This window comes from Hemiscyllium ocellatum, chromosome 11, assembly GCF_020745735.1.
Source record: "Hemiscyllium ocellatum isolate sHemOce1 chromosome 11, sHemOce1.pat.X.cur, whole genome shotgun sequence".
Lineage (NCBI taxonomy): Eukaryota > Metazoa > Chordata > Chondrichthyes > Orectolobiformes > Hemiscylliidae > Hemiscyllium > Hemiscyllium ocellatum.
Genome location: NC_083411.1, coordinates 50,549,904 through 50,570,339, shown reverse-complemented (window position 1 = coordinate 50,570,339; position 20,436 = coordinate 50,549,904). Strand labels below are relative to the sequence as shown.

General features: G+C 41.8%; 1 pseudogene; it reads left to right on the top strand.

Annotated features, from left to right (window-relative positions):
• Window positions 1-17,255, top strand: part of LOC132819980 (sodium- and chloride-dependent neutral and basic amino acid transporter B(0+)-like) — a 151,629-nt pseudogene extending 134,374 nt beyond the window's left edge.
• The last annotated feature ends 3,181 nt before the right edge of the window (window positions 17,256-20,436 follow it).

Sequence of the window (20,436 nt, the reverse complement as noted above, 5' to 3'; positions counted from 1 at the left end):
CAGTCGCTGTTCACAATTTTGTTTTTCTTCATTCATTCATGGGATGAGATCATTGCTGGCTAGGCAGCATTTATTGCCCATCTCTAATTGCCCAGATGGCAGTTAAGAGTCAACCACATTGCAACAGGTCTGGAGCCACATCTAGACCAGACCAAGTAAGGATGGCAGCTTCCTTCTCTAAAAGACATTAGGAAATCAGGTCAGCTTTTCCAACAATCAATTCATGGTCATCATTAGATTCTTAATTCCACCAACTGCCGTGGCAGGATTTGAGCCTGGGTCCCTTGGACATAATCTCTGGATTAACAGTCCAACGGTAATACCATTAGGCCATTGCTTCCCCTTTCCTTGTTCTTTCTGTTGTATCATACAACTCATATTTCTGTTTCTGCTGCCAAGTTCTAGGTGTCTCAATATAATAACTATCATTTTTGATGTACATCTAGACCCTTCTCATCAGGAACAGGATTTGTTAAAATGTATTGAGCAGCAATTATGTTGTGATTCAGTTAACAGACTAATCTGGAGGCTTGGATAAATGACCTGGAGACATGAGATCAACCCTCACCTCTATGTCAAAAAAGAACTGCAGATGCTGGAAATCAGAAATTGCAGGAAGAACTCAGCAGGTTTGGCAGCATCTGTAGAGAGGAAGCAGAGTTAATGTTTTGAGTCCAGTGACCCTTCTTCAAAAAACAGCATTCTGAAGTAGGGTCACTGGATCTGAAATGTTAATTCTGCTTTCTCTCCACAGATGCTGCCAAACCTGCAGAGTGTTTCCAATAGTTTCTGGTTGTGTTTCACGTCAGTGTCTGAGGAATTTGAATTCAATCAAATAAACCTGGATGAAATAACATTGCTGTCAGTAATTTTGACTGTAGAGCTATCATTGCGTCAAAAAAACCCATCTGACACCTAATGCCTTTTATAGAAGGAGATTGTGTGTGAGAGACCTTCTTGAAAACCTCAGAACCATAATCATATGTTAGACCCTGGAACCCTTGATGTGCATTTTGCTTCAATGCTTTATGTTATTAAAGAATCCAACAGAATATTTATTGCAGCTCACTATTATATACAAACATTATATTCATGTACGCTTCTCAGTGAGTATGAAAGTACTCAATTACAACATGCAGCACAGTTTGTCAGTATGTCATGCTTGAAGTGGCCCAAGTCAAGATAGTTTCTGAGACCTTTCTGCTCTTAAGTCACATAATTATGCAGGGTTTATATAATGTCTTACAGGTTATTATATTAGATAAGATTCCCTACTGTGTGGAAACAGACCCTTTGGCCCAACAGGTACACACCAACCCTCCGAAGAGTAACCCACCCAGACCCATTCTCTTACGTTTACTCCTGACTAATGCACCTAATACTACAGGCATTTTAGCATGGCCAATTCACCTAATTTGCACATCCTTGGATTGTGGGAGGAAACCAAGCATCCGGAGGAAACCCATGCAGACATCACAACCCACACTCATTCCACACAGACAGGCACCCAAGGCTGGAATTGAACCTGGGTCCCTGGCACTGTGAGGCAGCAATGCTAACCACTGAGCAACCTTGCTGCCCCACAGTGCTGTGGTAACATGTTAATTGTGAGGCATGAAACAACAAGCCTCTCTGAAATAAAGTGGCAAGCCACTCAGTTGTGGCTCATTGCTCCGATAGGAAAAATAAACCAGATGAACTGCCTGGCATCAGAAACAGCAAAGGTACAATCTTCCCAATCAGTGTTGCAAACTCTTCTGCAATACAATCTGAGAGAGTTCTCCCACACATTGTTGAACCAAATGTCTAATATTGTCGTTCCCACTGAATCACAGCCTATAGCCCACATCTCAGAATCTTCTATCACCCACCCTGAGATGGTGAGTTACTTTCAGGAGACATTAGCAAGCCTCCATTTTCCAAACATTGCTCTGATACAATTCTGCCCATAGACAGAGAAATCTCTCCCCATTGGCTCCTTCAGTTCTCTTGGCTGCCATTTCTCTGGTGGTGGATTTATCTAAGACTTGGTATAAATCATTAATTAATCACTGATAACTCTTGTTTTCAATAGAAACAGTAATAACAAGCCTGCTGGACCAGTTTCCTGAGTTCCTTTGGCCAAAGCGTCTTTATCTGACAGCTGGTCTTTGTTATTTTATTTCCTTGGCCTTCTGTTTGTAACACAGGTAAGTTGTAGCTTAGTCATTTGCTATGTTTCCACATGAGCAATCAACCCTCTCTAGACAAGGATACTCAGTAAAATGAGACACTGTTTCATAAATCACAAAGAATTAAGTTCAGTCTAAATAAGCTCCCAGCATTTAGAACCCCACTGCTGGTTTGGTTTTGGACCAGGGGTGGTGATAAAAATGGATAATTGGCAGTCCAGAATAAGAAGAATTAACTGGAGGAGAGCTGACTTCAATGGGCAAAGAATGGAGCTGAGCCAGAGAGACAGGAACAAAATTATGGTGGGAAAAACAGTCACTGAACAAAGGGCTATGTTTAAAATAGACATGATTCAGGTACAATCAAGGTATGTTCCCTCAAAAAGCAAAAGGAGAACAAACAAATGCAGAGCTCTGAGGATGAACAAAGGAGATAGAATACAAAATGAAGAAGAAAAAGTGAGTTTATGATGAGTGTCAAGACAAAAACTTCAAGCAGAACACTAAGGTTCAAAGGGGAAGTGAAAAGCATATTGGAGAAGTGAAAGGGGTTTAATAAGAAGATTAAGGTCAGAGGTAAAGCCACCATGGGCCTCCTGGGCCACAGAGAGGTGACGAGTGATGGTTTAATGTGAGAATCACCACACCTCAGGGAAGGGGAGAGGTTGAAACTTTGTGGTATCTTCAGCTGGTGCAGGAATTGAAACGCACCTCTGACATCTCTCAGCATTTCAAGACAGCTGTCCAGCCAAATGTACTAACTGATGAGAAAGCACTGATGAGAAAGCACTGTCAGCCAAACATATCAAGGAATTCCAAAGTCTTCTATAGGCACATTAATAGCAAAATGAGGAGTTGAGTCAATTAGGGTAAAAAAGGTGGTTTACACAGTGAATCATAGAATCCTATAGTACAGAAGAGGACCTTTGGCCCTCAAGTCTGTACAACCAAAATGATATTAATTCTACATTAATCTCACTTTCCAGCACTTGGCCCACAAGTTGAAATATAGGACATATGGAGACAAGAGACATGACTAAGGCGTTAACTGAATACCTTGCACCTGTCTTTACCAAGGAGATGGAAGTGACACCAGTTATAGTAATGGAGGAGGAAGCTCTATAACGATAAAGATCAATATTCACCAGGAAGAAGTTTTGAGTAGGCAATCAATACTTAAATTGACAAGGTCCAGAAGCAGGTGTCATGCATCCAAGAACATTTAGGGAAGCAAGTGTCGAAATTAAAGCACCACTGACCATAATTTTCCAGCCTTCCCTAAACTCAGGGGAGGTGCTGACTGGTTAGACAATTGCAGACGTTACGCCTTTATTTGTAAAAAAAACCTATGAAGGTAAGCCCAGCAATGACAGACAATTCAGTGTAACTTCAGTGGTGGATAAAAATCTGGAAACAAATATTAATGACAGAATCAGTTGAGGCATAGATAAATATGTGGGTTAATTCGGAACAGTCAGCGTGGATTTCTAAAAGGCAAATCATGGCTGACAATTCTTGAAGAGGTAATAGAAAGGATCGATGAGGGTAATGTCATTGATGTGGTGTACGTGAACTTTCAAAACTCACTTTAAGCAATGTTACACAGCAGACTTATGAAGAAAGTTATAGCTCATAGTATAAAGGAGATAATAGCAGTCTGGATACAAAATTGGCTGGGTGAAAGAAAATGGAGAATAGTGATCACCAAATATTTTTTGGGTTGTAGGAAGGCTTGTAATGGAGTTCGCCAGAGATCGGGATTGGAACAAAAACAGAAATTGCTGGTGAAACCCAGAAAGTCTGGCAGCATCTGCAGGGAGAAAGCAGAGTTAATGTTTCAAGTCCAGTGACTCATCATCAAGAAATGGTAACTCCACTTTCTCACCAGAGATGTACCGTAGCTGCTAGGTTTCACCAGCAATTTCTGTTTGTGTTTTTGATTCAGATGTCCAACATCCATCGTTCCTTGTTTTACATCAGTTGTGGGAGCCCTGCTTTTCCTGCTTTATTTGCAGGGTATAGACCTTGTCTTGTAAGGGACAGTTTCAAAGTTTGGAGATGACATGAACCTTGGAAGGATTGTAAACTCTAAGCAAGAGAGTTGAAAAGTCCACAAGTTCACAGACATGTTGGTGGAGTGAGCAGGTAGCTTCCAGGTAAAGCTCAATGCAAGAAGTTTGAGACGATCCATTTTGGGGGGAGAAAACATTTGTAACGTCAGGGGTGCAGTACTTAAGAAGTGCAGGAGGGGTCTGGGCAGATTTTCACAGATCATTGAAGATAGTAGGACATGTAGAGAGAGCATATGGTATCCTGGGCTTTAATAATAGAGTTATTAGGGTATAATAGCAAGAAGGTTATGTTGAACTTGTATAAGAAATTTGTTAATCCTCACCAGGTGTGCTGAGCACTGTTGTGAATGCTACAATATTGGAAGGATGTGAACACTTTGGAAGAATGCAGAAGAGATCGACAAAAATGATTCCAAAATGAGAAACTTAATGTATGTGAATACATTGGACAGATTGGATCATTCTCCTTAGAGAGGAGAGGTGGGGTCAAGAGAAGATGTGACAGACATTGCCAAACTCATATGAGGTCTGAACAGAGTAGATAGGGAGAAACTGTTCCTCTTTGTGAAAGGATCGAGAATGAAATGGCTCAGATTTAAAGCGATTTGCAAATGTAATGAAGAAGATCTTTTTCACGTTCAGGTCTGGAGTGCACAGATTTGAAATGTGATGGTGAGTCAATTGAGGTATTGGTGATTATTTAATTGGAAAAAGGGTGAGAGGAAGTGGTGTGTGGCAGGAGTCATAATGCTTGCTGGGAAGCAGTGTGGACATAATGGGCTGAATGGCCACCTTCTGTACTGTAACAATCTATGATTCTGTGACTCTTTCTCTTGTTTGTTTGTGGAATGTGAGTATTGCTGGCTAAGAAGACAGTCAACAGGATGTGATTTATCCATTCCCTGCAGCCTTACAGTGCAGTGGGCAGAATAAATTTCCGAATAATGGGGCTCATGCCAATCACCAGCAGGAAGAGGTGCCATCCTTAGCAAGAGTATCCGATTGACCAGCCATTCCACTAGTGTCAGCAGTGCCACAAGCTCAGTGGTGGGCACAGCTGGTACTGCAGGCAAGGCCACATGTGGGACCAAGGAATCTATAAATCCTGGATATTGGGTCGAGGAAGGTTTGGAAATCTTTGGTTGGGATGGATTTTGCAGAGCAGTTGAGCATGATGCTATGTGTAATTGGAGTGCCCCCAAGTTGCCCCCTGAAAACAACACCCTCCCTTCTTTCCTTCCCACCATTTTATGCATGTCTTTATAAACAAAATGTGGATTCCCACCGACTTGCTTTGCAAAATCCATTTCCGACTCTCCACCCTCAGTACCCTTGTCCCTTGATGAAGATTTCCAATTCCTTCCTGAAGGATCATCATTGAGCTGAAATGTTAATCTTATTCATCTCCCTGTTGAATCTGTCTGCCCTGTTGAATAATTCTAGAATTTCCCGATTTCCATCTCAACCTTCCAGCACCTGAAATTCTTTGCTTTGTAAATCAACTTTCTTTTGTGCCTGGTGCCTGCTTTAGCTTGGTTGTGGGGAATGCAGTTTTGGAAAGTGCTCTTGCAGGACACTTGCCGAAGTGGTGAATGTTGAAGGTGTTCCTTGGTGAGTCAATTAAACAGGCTGCGTTCTCTTGGGTTGTGTCATGCTTTCTGTGTTTCACAAAGTCCATAAGCCTCATCAATTGGATCACAAAACTGTAGAATAAAAATCAGAAGGAATGGTCATCAAATTTTACAGCACTGTGGTCAGACCTTACCTTAATTACTGCGTCCAGTTCTTCCCAACAAGACAGACAGACACATGGATACTGGAGACTGTAATGCTAGGAGCCACAAGACTGACCCCTAGAATTGGGGTTTTGAGTTATGATGAAAGATTCAAGAAATTGTACTTTTAAGGCTGCAGACCAGTTCATTTTGAGAGGTGATCTTATGCGGTTATAGAATGTGATTTTACTCAGAATATTACATTTATGAGATTAGAGAGCTTGGTTTAAAATGAGGAAAAGCAATTTGAGAATTTATGTCTGGAATTCTGCAACACATGAAGAATGATTGACACACAGCACTAATTTCTGCATTGAGCAGTGGAGGCTAAAATCTAGAAATCATTGATGAAGCAATCAGACGTTGCAATATCAGGGTGTTCACCAATTATTAACGTCTGTATGAAGATGGAGTGATGACCTTCCTCATCCAGGATAAAGCTGTGGTCTCTATATTTATTGCTGCCTTTAATTCCCACGATCGCAGTAATAAAAAGAAAATATTTTGACTAATGTTGCAGATTTAATTTAATAAAGACGATTGCAATTTGAGCAGAGGGAAAGTTGATGAGGAATATGTGTCATCTGAGAATGTAGTAGAGGTCATGGGAAGGGGAGATATCAAGAGGACTTTTGTGAACATTTCATAAATATCATTAGTACAATGTTCCCAGGAAGTTAAAATAAAATATTGAAAGGCATGGAAAGATCATAATATATAAATCCAGAGAGGTGTTGCACCTGACCGAGATCACATCTGGACAGAATCATAGACTCTCTGCAGTGTGGAAATACCATTTAGCCCATCAAGTCTGCATTGACCCTCTGAAGAGCTGCGCACCCAGAACCATCCTCTACCCTACAACCCTGCGTTCCCCATGGTTAATCCGCCTAGCCTTTGCATCCCTGGACACGATGAACAATTTAGCATGGCCAATCCACTTAATCCACATATCTTTGGACTGTGGGAGGAAACCAGAGCACCTGGAGTAAACCCACACAGACATGGGGAGAACTTATAATCTCCACACAGATAGTCACCCAAGGGTGGAATCAGACTTGCATTCCTGGCATTGTGAGGCAGCACTGCTAACCACTGAGCCACCGTGCTGCTACATGCAAAATTGATTGTTTATTTCAAAAAAAAAAATGGAACACAACTAATTCCAGCCCTTCAAGGAATGAGAATAAATCGAGCAAACAGGGTATTTTGCGGTTGAGAAAAGATGAATTCTTAAATCCTTTTAATGCCTGTTTTAAAGATTTGAATGTTATGTTTTTTTTCCATTTAATGCTTTCTAATTTTCCATTTCATTTTAGGCTGGGATTTATTGGTTACATTTAATGGATTATTTCTGTACTGGATGGATTCTCATTGTAGTTGCTCTGTTGGAACTCATTGGTCTCAGCTGGATCTATGGTGGGTATGACTGGGAAAAAAAAATTACAATTGAAATGTATTTATGAGAATACTTTCACCTCTTCAGAGATAACACTACAAAATCTACACTGGATATTGTGCAGATAACTATAGGGTTTGAACAGTTAGTGAGGATTTAGACTTGAGTCAAATGAATAATGACAGAGGCAAAAGTTTAGGATTATAAAATTCATGAACTAATTTTATTGAACTATGTTTCAAAATCACAAGGCTATGATACAGATATAACAGGTGAACAACATCATGCATGTCCCACAGTGAAAAGCAAAATTTATAAACTAATTGACTTGCTATTCAATCATGCCCTCACTTGATAACTACCGCACAGCAACTGAATCCTTCCAATCCAATTAACCTGTGGCATACTTGCCTTCATTGGAAGTGGCATTGACTGTAAGGGTAGGCAAATTATGCTGCAGCTTTATGGAACTTTAGTTAGGTCACACTTGGTGTATTACGTACAGTTCTGGTCACCACAGTAGCAGATGGATGTGGATGCTTAGGAGACGTTTACCAGGATGTTGCAGGGTATGGGGATTTTAGCTATGAACTACATTTAGACAGACTGGGTTTGTTTTCATTGGAATATGAAAGGTTGAGGGGTGACTTGATAGAAGTTTAGAAGATTGTGATGGCATGGATTGAGTGGAAGGTAAGAGGTTTTTTTCCCAGGGTGAAGGGATCAATTACTCGGGGACACACTTTCAAGGTGTGGGGGGATGTTTCGAAGTGATCTACAAGGCATTTTTTTCACACAAAGGGTGGTGAGTGCCTGGAACACGCCTGCGAGAGGAGATGGTGGAAGTAGACACAATAGCAGCATTCAAGAAGCATCTGGACAAATACATGAATAGGAAGGGAATAGAGGGATACAGATCCTGTTCGTGAGGACAGTTTTATTACGGAAGAGCAAAATGTGTAAGCGCAGGCTTAGAGGGCCGATAGGCCTATTTCTATACAGTTGTGTTCTTTGTCCATTCTGACTGTTTCAAAACCCCCAAATATTCTCTTCCACCTTCATAACAGAAGCATCACATGGGTAGATTCTTAACATTGTTTCAAGACTTCTCACTTCCCTGACCACAATGATGATCCTACAGAATCAGGAGATTCCCTTAATGAGATTGTTCCTGTGAGTGTCTTGATCATCATAGAGATTAGGAACATTAATATGCTTCCTGGTCCTTTATCTTGGGACACAGGAATAAGAGTAGGCCATTCAGTCCATCAAACCTGTTCCCCTATTTAATACCATCATGGTCAATCAACACTCCAATGTCTTTTATCTGTGCTATCCATATCCATTCATTCCATTGGACAAGTTTCTTGATCATTTTCTTGCCCTTATGGTGCCCTAAGAATACAGCCAAGGGAATACTATTTACTGATTACCTGTTTACAGGAATTAACATTAGCCATTGTTTCCACTCCCTTAACCATTGTTCACACAAAGATCAGGCTCATCAATTCTAAAGTGACGAATGCAATTTCTTAGCCGACATTTTACATTTCCAGATTTTGGGAGACCATTGGCTGGAAGCTGTACACCAGGATCAGGCAGATGTCCCAACACACTGGCTATATGGGAATTGCCTGGGAATGTACGATACTCATGGAAATACCCAGTGTCAAAAATCCTCTGAATAAGTTCCAACTCTGAGTTAGAGACATAGACTTGAGAAAGTTCTGACTGACTTATAATTACCCAGGAAATGTTAGAAGGATTAAAATCTGCTCTCATTATAAAAACGACTCCCGCAATCATTCACGTTGACCTGACAATGAATAACATTAACAGTCTCCCACCAAGTCATTCACCTGTGACATCACTTCCCATGGGCATGTGACCACCCACCACTCTCTATTCCAGGCAACACACACCTCTCATCTCCACTATCAAACACTCCCAACTCCATACCTGACCAGATCCAAATCTTCCACAACCCTGCTCCACAACCAACATGACTTCACCACATCATCAATCCCCACTCATTGGCACCTTTGGCCTCAACCTTCCACCTCACTTCATCTCCCATTCACCTTGAACACTTGTCTTCTCAAAACAGTGTGAGAGTTCCTTCAAGACCTTTAAATCTTGGAGTACAGATAATCGATTTGGTGATAGGGAACACTCTGTTCATCCTGTTTGAAATCTTCAGCAATCCTTTCTCTGTTTAACCTGTTCATCAATGCCACCTGTACAAGATGAACTTCAACAGAAAACAAGCTGCCCTGAAGACAGGACAGCGCGAGTGATGGTGTCTCTCTGCTTCCTTGCCATTCACAGGGATAAACAGATTCATCAAGGACAGTGAGATGATGATTGGGAAAAGGAATTGGCTTTTCTGGCTCTGGTGGAGAGCTTGTTGGATTCTGATCTCTCCGTGCATTTTAACCGTAAGGAGATGTTACATCTTTGAGTGATTTAAGCTGAATGTAAAAATGTACAGTAAGTCCCTTTCATCATGTTACTGATTTTACTTTCTGTGTTTATTTCATTCAGGCAATCTTAGTCTGGTCCTTAACAACATTTGCCCCTCCAACATATGGACCAGTTGAATACTCTGTCTGGTCAATAGCGCTGGGCTGGTGTATGATCATCTTCTGTATTATGTGGGTACCCATAATAGCCGTGGTGAGAGTTGTCCAAGCTGAGGGCCCCACCTTGTGGCAGGTGAGGAAATGTTTGAAAGATCGGGAAACAGTTTCTGTGACAACCTCTCAGACTCCTACTTTACAGCAACTTTTAGTAATACAGTGCCTCTACTGCTATATTATATCCCACTGTACTCCCAAGAAGTGTCATAAAGTAAAATCTTACACCAAACCTCACGACAAATTACACAGTAGAAGAACAGAAGCTTGGCTGAACCAGTCGGTGTGAAGATATGTTGAGAAGGAGAAAAGAGAAATAGAGAGGTGGAGATGTATGGAGCAATTCCAAAGTTTAGAGCTTTGACTGCTAGAGACAGACTTAGAGGCATGTAGGTCTCTCAAAACTTGTTGGATTTGAGGTGATTACAGAGGGAAAGTCCTGGGTATTCATGGAAAAGTGGGCCAGGTCTATGCCGAGTCCAAACCAATCCAGAGTCATTTAAAGATGGCAATGAGTTCTGATTCCAGTCGTCAGCCCTCTTCCAGGCGTGGCCAGTTATTGCTGGTCTAGAGTAAGTGCACAGTTAACAATCCCTCACCACTACATTCCCAAGCTGACAGGTTCCAAGAAGCAAGAATCTTCAAGCAATCCTCAACTTTTAATGAAGATGGGGCAGCTTCACCATGGCCCTGGTTCACAGCCTCTCACAGGCTTTAGACATTAATCTGGATTTGAGAATTTTTGTGAAAGGTGAGAACAAAACCTCTTATCTATGTCTATTCTGTGTGCCCATGCCCACTGAATGTTAACCCATGCTCGTTCACCCAGTTGGTATTCAAAACAAGATTTGTGAATGGGTATTTGCTTTAGTCAGCAGCTGCATAGTTGCCTCTGTGTTTCTAAAGGTCATTGATTATATGGTTTAGTCAGAAGTTTGGTTGTCTATTCAGAACAATCTTTTGGGGCTTCTCTTTAACTCACAGTAGCCCTTGTTGGAAATGTATTACCACAATGTCATCAATGCACAATGTGTCTCGAGGATGTGTGATCAGGGTTTTGTTTAAAAAAACACTGACTAATTAGTATCGTGTTCTCAATAAAATAATAATCTTTTAGATGCAGTAGCTACTTCATAAAATTAGAATAAATTGATTACTTGGTAACGCTGTTTAAATTGAAAAACTGTTCCTGCAATAGAGCATTTTAAAAAAATTCAGTTCGATCTAATTTCAAGATTATTTGGATATAATACGTGTCTCCAGATTTCATTGCAAATGAATATCACAATTCAGTCAGTTTAGACATGGGAGTCTGATCTCTGTAATAAACACACAGATTGAACATGTTTCGCTACAATATGACCTGCTAAGTATTAGAACAAACTGCAATATAATATGATTAGGAACAGCTTTCTTTTACAGTGGAATTAATCGGTGGATTAATATTGTGTAGGAATTGTGAAATATTTCACTTCTGTTTTCATAGAAACTTTCTGCTGCATGTACAGCAGCTCCTGAATGGGGTACGTCAGGTTCCAAGAGATCAATTGTGAGAGGGGACTTTCTAGTCAGAGGCATAGACAGACACTTCTGGGGCCAACAGTGAAAAATCAGAATGGTGTGTTGCCAGGATCAAGGATATGTTGGAGAGAGTGCCGAATGTTCTCAAGGGGGAGAGGGACCAGCAGGAGGTCATTGTACACTTTGGAACTAATGATATAGGAAGTGAAAAGGATGAGATTCTAAAGGGACAATATAGAAGCTTAGGCAGGAATTCAAGAGGAGGTTCTCTAGGGTAGCAATATGTGGAATAACCCTGGTACTACAAGCTAATGAGGGTATGAATAGAAGGAAAGAGCAGATGAATGTGTGGCTGAGGAGATAGTGCAGGGGAGAAGGGTTTACATTAATGGATCAATGAAATCTCTTCTGGGGTAGAAGTGACCTCCACAAGAAGGATGGATTGCACCTGAATTGGAAGGGGATGAATATACTGGCAGGGAAAATTGCTTGAGCTGCTCAGGAGGATTTAAACTAGTAAGGTGGGGGGGGGGCGGAATAGTGGGACCCAGGGAAATAGTGAAGAAAAAGATCAATTTGAGATTGGTTGGGAAAGGTAACTAGTTAAAGCAGGCAAGAACAAAGCAGAAACCAACTACAGGTTGGACTGATAAATTAAACTGTAATTATTTCAATTCAAGAGAGCTAACGGGGAAGGCATGGTTAGGAATATCGGACTGGGATGTCATTGCAATTACAGAGATGTGGCTCAGAGATGGACAGGATTGGCAGCTTAATGTTCCAGGATACAAATCCTATAGGAAGGATAGAAAGGGGGGCAAGAGAGGAGGGGGAGTGGCATTTTTGATAAAGGATAGCATAACTGCTCTACTGAGGCAGGATATTCCTGGGAGTACATCCAGGGATGTTATTTGGGAGGAATTGAGAAATAAGAAACGGATGATCACCTTATTGGGATTGTATTATAAACCCCACCAATAGTCAGTGAGAAATTAAGAAACAAATTTGTAAGGAGATCTCAGCTATCTGTAAGAATAATAGAGTTGGTATGGTAGGGGATTTTAACTTAGACTGGGACTGCTATCGTATCAAGGGTTTTGATGGAGAGGAATTTGTTAAGTGTGCTGAAAAAAATCTTTTGATTCAGTATGTGGATGTACTGACTAGAGAGGTGCAAAACTTGACTTACTCTTGTGAAATAAAGCAGGGCAGGTGACTGAGGTGTCAGTGGGGGAGCACTTTGGGGCCAGCGACCATAATTCTATTCGTTTTAAAATAGTGATAGAAAAGAATAGACTGAATCTAAAAGTTGAAGTTCGAAATTGGAGAAAGGCCAATTTTGATGGTATTAGGCAAGAACTTTCAAAAGCTGATCGCGAGCAGATGTTTGCAGGTAAAGGTACAGCTGGAAAATGGGAAGTCTTCAGAAATGAGATAATGAGAATCCAGAAATGGTATATTCCCGTTAGGGTGAAAAGAAAGGTTGGTAGGTATAGGGAATGTTGATGACTACAGATGTTAAGGTTTTGGTTATGAAGAAGAAGAAAGCATGGGGGCGGCACGGTGGCACAGCAGTTAGCACTGCTGCCTCACAGCGCCTGTAGACCCGGGTTCAATTCCCGACTCAGGCGACTGACTGTGTGGAGTTTGCACGTTCTCCCCGTGTCTGCGTGGGTTTCCTCCGGGTGCTCCGGTTTCCTCCCACAGTCCAAAGATGTGCGGGTCAGGTGAATTGGCCAAGCTAAATTGCCCGTAGTGTTAGGTAAGGGGTAAAATGTAGGGGTATGGGTGGGTTGCGCTTCGGCGGGTCGGTGTGGACTTGTTGGGCCGAAGGGCCTGTTTCCACACTGTAAGTCTAATCTAAAAAAAAATCTAATCTATGTCAGGTATTGACAGCAGAGTTCGAAGTAATCCTTAGAGTATAGAGGCAGTAGGAGTATACTTAAGAGGGAAATCAGAAGGGCAAAAAGGGACATGAGATAGCAATGGCAAATAGGTTTAAGAAAAATCCAAAGGGATTTTATAAATACATTGAGGACAAAAGTGTAACTAGGGAGAGAATAGAGCCGCTCAATGATCAGCAAGGAGGCCTGTGTGTGGAGCTGCAGGAGATGGGGAAGGTACTAAACAAGTATTTTACATCAGTGTTTACTGTGAAGAAGGACATGGAAGATATAGAATGTAGGGAAATAGATGGTGACATCTTGAAAAATATCCATATTGAAGATGAGGTGGTACTGGATGTCTTGAAATGCATAAAAGTGGATAAATTCCCAGGATCTAATCAAGTCTACCTAAGAACTCTGTGGGAAGCTAGAGAAATGATTGCTGAGATATTTGTATCATAGATAGTCACAGGTGAGGTGCTGGAAGACTGGAGGTTGGCTAACATAGTGCCACTATTTAAGAAAGGTGGTAAGGACAAGCCACGGAACTATATTTCAGAGAGCCTGACATCGGTGGTGGGCAAGTTGTTGGAGGGAATCCTGAGGGACAGGATTTATATGTATTTGGAAAGGCAAGTACTGATTAGGGATAATTATAATGGCTTTGTGTGTGGGAAATCATGTCTCACAAACTTGATTGAGTTTTTTTGAAGAAGTAACAAAGCAGATTGATGAGGGCAGAGTGGTGGACGTGATCTATATGGACTTCAATAATGTGTTCAACAAGGTTCCTCATGGATTACTGATTAGCAAGGTTAGATCTCGTGGAATACAGGGAGAACTAGCTATTTGGATATGGAACTGGCTCAAAGGCGGAAGACAGAGGGTGGTGATGGAGAGTTGCTTTTCAGACTGGAGGCCTGTGACCAATGGTGTGCCACAAGGATCAGTGCATTTTGTCATTTATGTTTTGGTAAGGCAAATCAGAGCAGGACTTGTACACTGGTTGGGAAGGTCGTGGGGGAATGGGGGTTGGGGGGAGTGTGGTTTGCTGAACAAAGAGACCTTGAGGTACAGGTTCATAGTTCCTTGGACGTGGAATCACAATTAGATAGGATAGTGAAGAAGGTGTCTTGAATGCTTTCCTTTATTGGTCACAGCATTGAAATAGGAGTTGGGAGGCCATGTTGTGGCTGCCCAGGACATTAGTTAGGCCACTTTTGGAATATCATATGCAATTCTGGTTTCCCTCCTATTGGAAAGATGTTGTGAAACTTGAAAGGGTTCAGAAAAAAATTACTATGATGTTGCCAGGGTTGGAGGATTGAGTTTCAGGGAGAGGCTGAATAGGCTGGGGCTGTTTTCCCTGGAGCGTTGGAGGCTGAAGAGTGACCTTCTCGAGATTTATAAAATCATGAGGGGCTTGGATAGGGTAAATAGACAAGGTCTTTTCCCTGGAGTGGGAGAGTCCAGAACTAGACAGCACGGTTTAGGGTGAGAGGGGAAAAATTTAAAAGGGATGTAAGGGGTAACGTTTTCATGCGGAGGGTAATCCGTATTTTGAATGAGCTGCCAGAGGAAGTGGCAGAGGCTGGTACAATTGCAACATTTAAAAGGCATCTGGATGTGTCTATGATTAGGAAGGGTTTTGAGGGAAATGGGCCAAATGCCGGCAAATGGGACTAGATTACGTTGGGATATCTGACCAGCATGGACGATTGGACTGAAGGGTCTGTTTCTGTGCTGTACATCTCTATGACTCTATTTGCTACTTTTGCAAATCAATCAAAACATCAAGGTCTAAACAGCACAGATTTAATGAGATTGAGCTAATTGTTCCTGTTTGCTCTGCCCAGACCTCTCATTATTTTGTGAACTTTAGTGAAATCCCCCTCAGCCTCTTCCTCTCCATGGTGTGAAATTCCACATTCTCTAATCAAAACCTGGCAGTTAATTGTCAATCAGCATTAGTGGGTGCATTCTCCACGGCAACATCTCTGCCAATCAGAATTCATTTAGCAACCAATCAATAGTCTCCTTTCAGATGACAGAATTTACTTTTCACCTTGAATTGGTTGGGATTCTTGCAAAATGTCCCAATAAATGCAGGACAAAAGGATTCGACAAAATGTGTCTTTTCTCAACAATACATCTAAAGGATTATTTGATAAACTATTCTGTAACCCTTATCATTAATGCTCGTCAGTCTACATCATTTGCTTCTCTGCAAGTATTTCTAATGTAAACAGTGTTCGGTTTTCGGGTTTTGCCCAATTCACCAAGAATTTCTGTTTTTCGTTTCTTAATTCAGCTTACACTGTGGTATCTCTTCCCAATGAAAAGCTGCTCTGTGACATCATTACAGGATACTAAACCCCTAATGCAATGGTTAGGAGGTTGGTCTTTGAGGTTGTTGTAAACAGCAAGTTCTTACAGTCCTGCACTAGTAGGCAGGAGGGCCCATACAGTCTCCTCGTTTGCCATCCCATGCTTGTATCCAGCCTACAACATTATAAGGTGTACGCAAAGCCTAGAGCATCAGTTAATATTCCCCTGCAATTGTGGGTTTGCGTGGTAAGGGGAGAACAGGAAGGCTCAGAAAAGGAGATGGCTGACTCTATCAATGAGACCAGCTCAAAGTCCCAGCCTATCCAGATATTCATTGCATTCCTGATCTTGCTGTTGAGTCTCCCTACTCTCCCTGGACCTTTGCTCCCATTTCCTGTCATGTGACCTCACTACTGGCTCCCCCTGTGGAACTCCAGCACTGTGATTCTGGAGGTTGCTTCTGGTGCCAGCAGTGACCATTACTCCCTGTGGCACTGCTGGTCAGTCAGATTGGCAGGCAGTTTTGTTCAAGGAAAATGCACAAAATGGAGGATAAAATTCCCATATCCAACCATTTGATGCTCTGAGCAGCTTGAAGTGACTCTGGCACAGCCATAACCTGTACAGATATATTCCCCACCAAGTCTTCGGGTTGTCGGACAGGAAACCTTGCTATCCGAAAAATCCTGGTCATTGTCTTTATAATTTGTAGGTTAATTGACTGGCTACTGGTGCTCATGTTTCCCGTCTTCCACCTTAAGTGAATCCATGCTTCTCCATAGCACTGTGGCTTAAACCACACCAGGCCTTGTTCATCTGCCAGCCCTGTCCTTGTTGATCACTATGAGACGCTAATCCAACATCAAACTTTTAAAATTTTCACCCCTGTATCATTGAGCAAATCCTCCCTCTCGTACCCTCCTCCAACTGTGCGAACCATCAAAATACCTGCACTCCTACAATTCTGACATTTGTTGCAACACTCACCATTTCACTCACTCTCCCATTGGTAACTGTGCATTCAGCAGGGTTAACCTTAAACATTGGAATTGCCTCCCTAAACCTCTTCATCTCACCATGTCTCTGACCTTTAACATTTAATGAATTGCACTAAGGTCATTGCATCAGACTGATTGTTTGTGAAAAGTCCATTTCTTTCAGTGTGTCTCACTGCCAGTGCACAACAGGATCAATTGAAGTGTCTGGATGAAAGTATAATCTTTGACATGAAATATTGTTCGCTATAGTGTGAATTATCAGGTGTCGGAATAATCTGATTGGGTGAAAATCCAACAGAAATGATCAAACATTTTACATTTCCATTCACAGAAAATATCTGCTGCTTGCACATCAGCTCCTGATTGGGGTCCCTACTTGGAACAACACAGAGGGGAAAGATACAGGAAGAAGCCTGACTCTACAGAAGACCCAAACTGTGTGCACCTTCTGGTCATTCCTGAGAAGTAACAACGCAAAGGAAAATTCCTGTTCAATTGGTAAACATTGGTCCTGAAATTCCACAGCCATTCTGGAGTACAATCAGTGTCACTTCATTGAGTGCTCTCTTGATCAGTCAGCACCTCAGCCAAGACCCAGGGATAAGATTTACTGAAGTTTCCTGTGCCCACTGTAAACATGGGCATAAATTTGGGGCAGGATGGGGCTGGTGAGAATTACTGAGCATTCAAGTTCCTGCATCATGAGTGTTCAGTCATGTTCCTCCCTGCGTCCTGGTGATAATACACAGGATTCCAGTCTCTGTACATTGTGGACATTAGCTCCTGCTCTCACAACCCCCACTTACAGTCTGCACTGCCTGGGTTCCCAACAATTAACTACAGGATGAAGGAAGATTTGATGCAGCGGAATCTGATTCAAAATGATATTAGTCATAGAAGGTGCAGAAAGGGTTAATGCTGAGGATTGCATTAAGAATGGCCATATCAATATCATCATTCTGATTTGGGTGGAAGGATAGTAGCTTGATTAATAAAACCTGCCACTGAAATCCTCTTTACAGTCTCTGTGACAATGTCTACCATATCAGTGGAATATGTACCTATTGCTAACATGTAATAAATGACACATTGGTTAAGACAAAGGCCTGTGCTTGTTGGAGGACCAAGTGTTTTTCCTCGACCACACTTGATAAAATGAGCCCTGCAAATCCCTGCCAGGAAGGATATGTTGGCAGTGAACCTGCCTTGATGGTTTGATAGTATGAGCAATCTCTAACATGATGAGCAGTGGTGCAGGTTCCGGTGAGCTTTAAAGGTATCTTCAGGTATAACTTTAAGATGATAAACGCATTGCAATTTTTGACAAGACAAAATCAACAGAGTGAGATTCATCTGGTAGAACACATTAAAGTGATTGGGATTGTCTTTAACCCCACATGCAGCTCTGAAGAGAATGGGAAATGTCTACTGGGCAGCACGGTGGTTCAGTGGCTAGCATTGCTGCCTCACGGAGCCAGGGACCCGGGTTCAGTTCCTGCCTTGGGCAACTGTCTGTGTGGAGTTTGCACATTTTCCCTGTGTCTGCATGGGTTTCCTCCGGGTGCTCCGGTTTCCTCTCACAGTCCAAAGATGTGCAGGTTAGGAGAATTGGCCTTGCTAAATTGCCAGTAGTGTGAGGTGCATTAGTCAGGGGTGAATGTAGGGGAATGGGTCTGGGTGGGTTTCTCTTTGGAGGGTCAGTGTGGACTTGTTGGGCCGAAGGGCCTGTTTCCACACCGTAGTGAATTTAATCCAATCTAAAAGAAGGGGGACCCATTCATTACACTTGCAAACAAGGTGTGAATCATCTATTTTGACAACATAAGCATGAGAAAATCCTCCTGCACAGCTATACACAATAGCAGCTTTGTTATACAGCAACATACAAGGTGGCACGGTGGCACAGTGGTTAGCACTGCTGCCTCACAGCGCCAGAAACCCGGGTTCAATTCCCACCTCAGGTGACCTCCTGTGAGGAGTTTGCACATTCTCCCCGTGTCTGCGTGGGTTTCCTCCGGGTGCTCCGGTTTCCTCCCGCAATCCAAAGATGTGCAGGTCAGGTGAATTGGCCATGCTAAATTGCCCATAGTGTTAGGTAAGGGCCAAATGTAGGGGTATGGGTAGGTTTTGCTTCGGCGGGTCGGTGTGGACTTGTTGGACCGAAGGGCCTGTTTCCACACTGTAAGTAATCTAATCTAAAAAAAAATACAAATCCTTTAATATAAGGAGACATTGAGATTTTGTATCATTAAATGAAAAGGAAGCTAAATAATCATATCAGGAAGACAAGGCAGCAGTAATAGTACTGTCAGCAAGATGTCATTTCAGAAATGGGCCAAATAGTACATAAAATTGGCACCTTGCCAATAACTGTTCTTAAGGTATTGATTTTGTCTCCAAACTAGATACTTAATCAGAAACCGAACAAATACACTTTTATATTCAATGATCTAATGTACCAAGTTGCTCATAAAAGTTGCATCAGATACACTTGATGAAATTCTGCAAGGTTTTAAAAATCATTGTCCAACAAATTAAATTCTTGAAAACACAATATTTATCAGGTGTTCAGCTTCCAGAGAAATCTATGAGTAACTTATTTAGTGATCTCTACATAGTAGTGGAAAAATATGACTATGAAGCCTTGAAATCACCCTTCATTGGAGATAGAATTATTGATGGATTACTGGTAAGTCTTTTTCAGTTTTGTTGTGGTCCAAAGAAAATTTTCAAGAAAGCCATTTAGATGGTGAGAGAAGCAAAAATCTGGAAGCAAAACAGATCAACATAAGACAGGAGGATCAACCTTACCACAAGATGTCAGCAGATTCTCTTCAGCTCCTGTGGTTCAAAAATCCTAAAGACAGTAGAATAACCAGTAGAGATTTGGCCAGACAGCAGATACTAGGAGTGAATGTCAATGCATTGGAGAAAGCAAACTTCACAGGCACAGACAGTATCCTCTTCCTACTTTTCCCTTTGAACATTTTAGTCCTAAGAACTATATCTGACTTCTTCTTGAATACACTGAATGGTTTGATTTCAATCACTGTCAGTGGCAAAGAATTCCACAGGCTCACCACTCTCTGAGTGAAGAAGTTTCTCTTCATCTAATTCCTAAATGACCTCGTCTGTATTCTCAGATTGTGAGCCCTGGTTCTGGATTTCTTGGTCATTGGGAACATCCTTCCTGAATTTAACCTGTCTAATCCTGTGAGCATTTTATAGGTTTCTATCAGATATCCACTCAGCCTTCTAAACGATGGTGAATATAGTCCTAATCAGTCCACTTTCTCTTCATATATCAGTCCTGTCATCCCAGGAATAGTCTAGTTGCAGTCTTTGTTGCAGTCCCTCCATAATTATTCTAGCAATCCATGAATCAGTCTATGAACCCATCCGTCTATGAATACATCTATGAATTCACCTGTCATTGAATCTGACCAACCAATCATGAATCCAACCAACTGTCTACCAAGTCCATCTGCCTGGAAATTTGGCCCACTTTCTGAGAATCAATCAGTACATTATTTCATGCACCTATCTGCGAATCCATCCTTAAATCTGTGTTTCCCTCCATGAATCTAGCTGGCGATCCATCCACACCTTTGTGAATCTTTCCTTCTGTATATCTGCCCATAAATCCATCA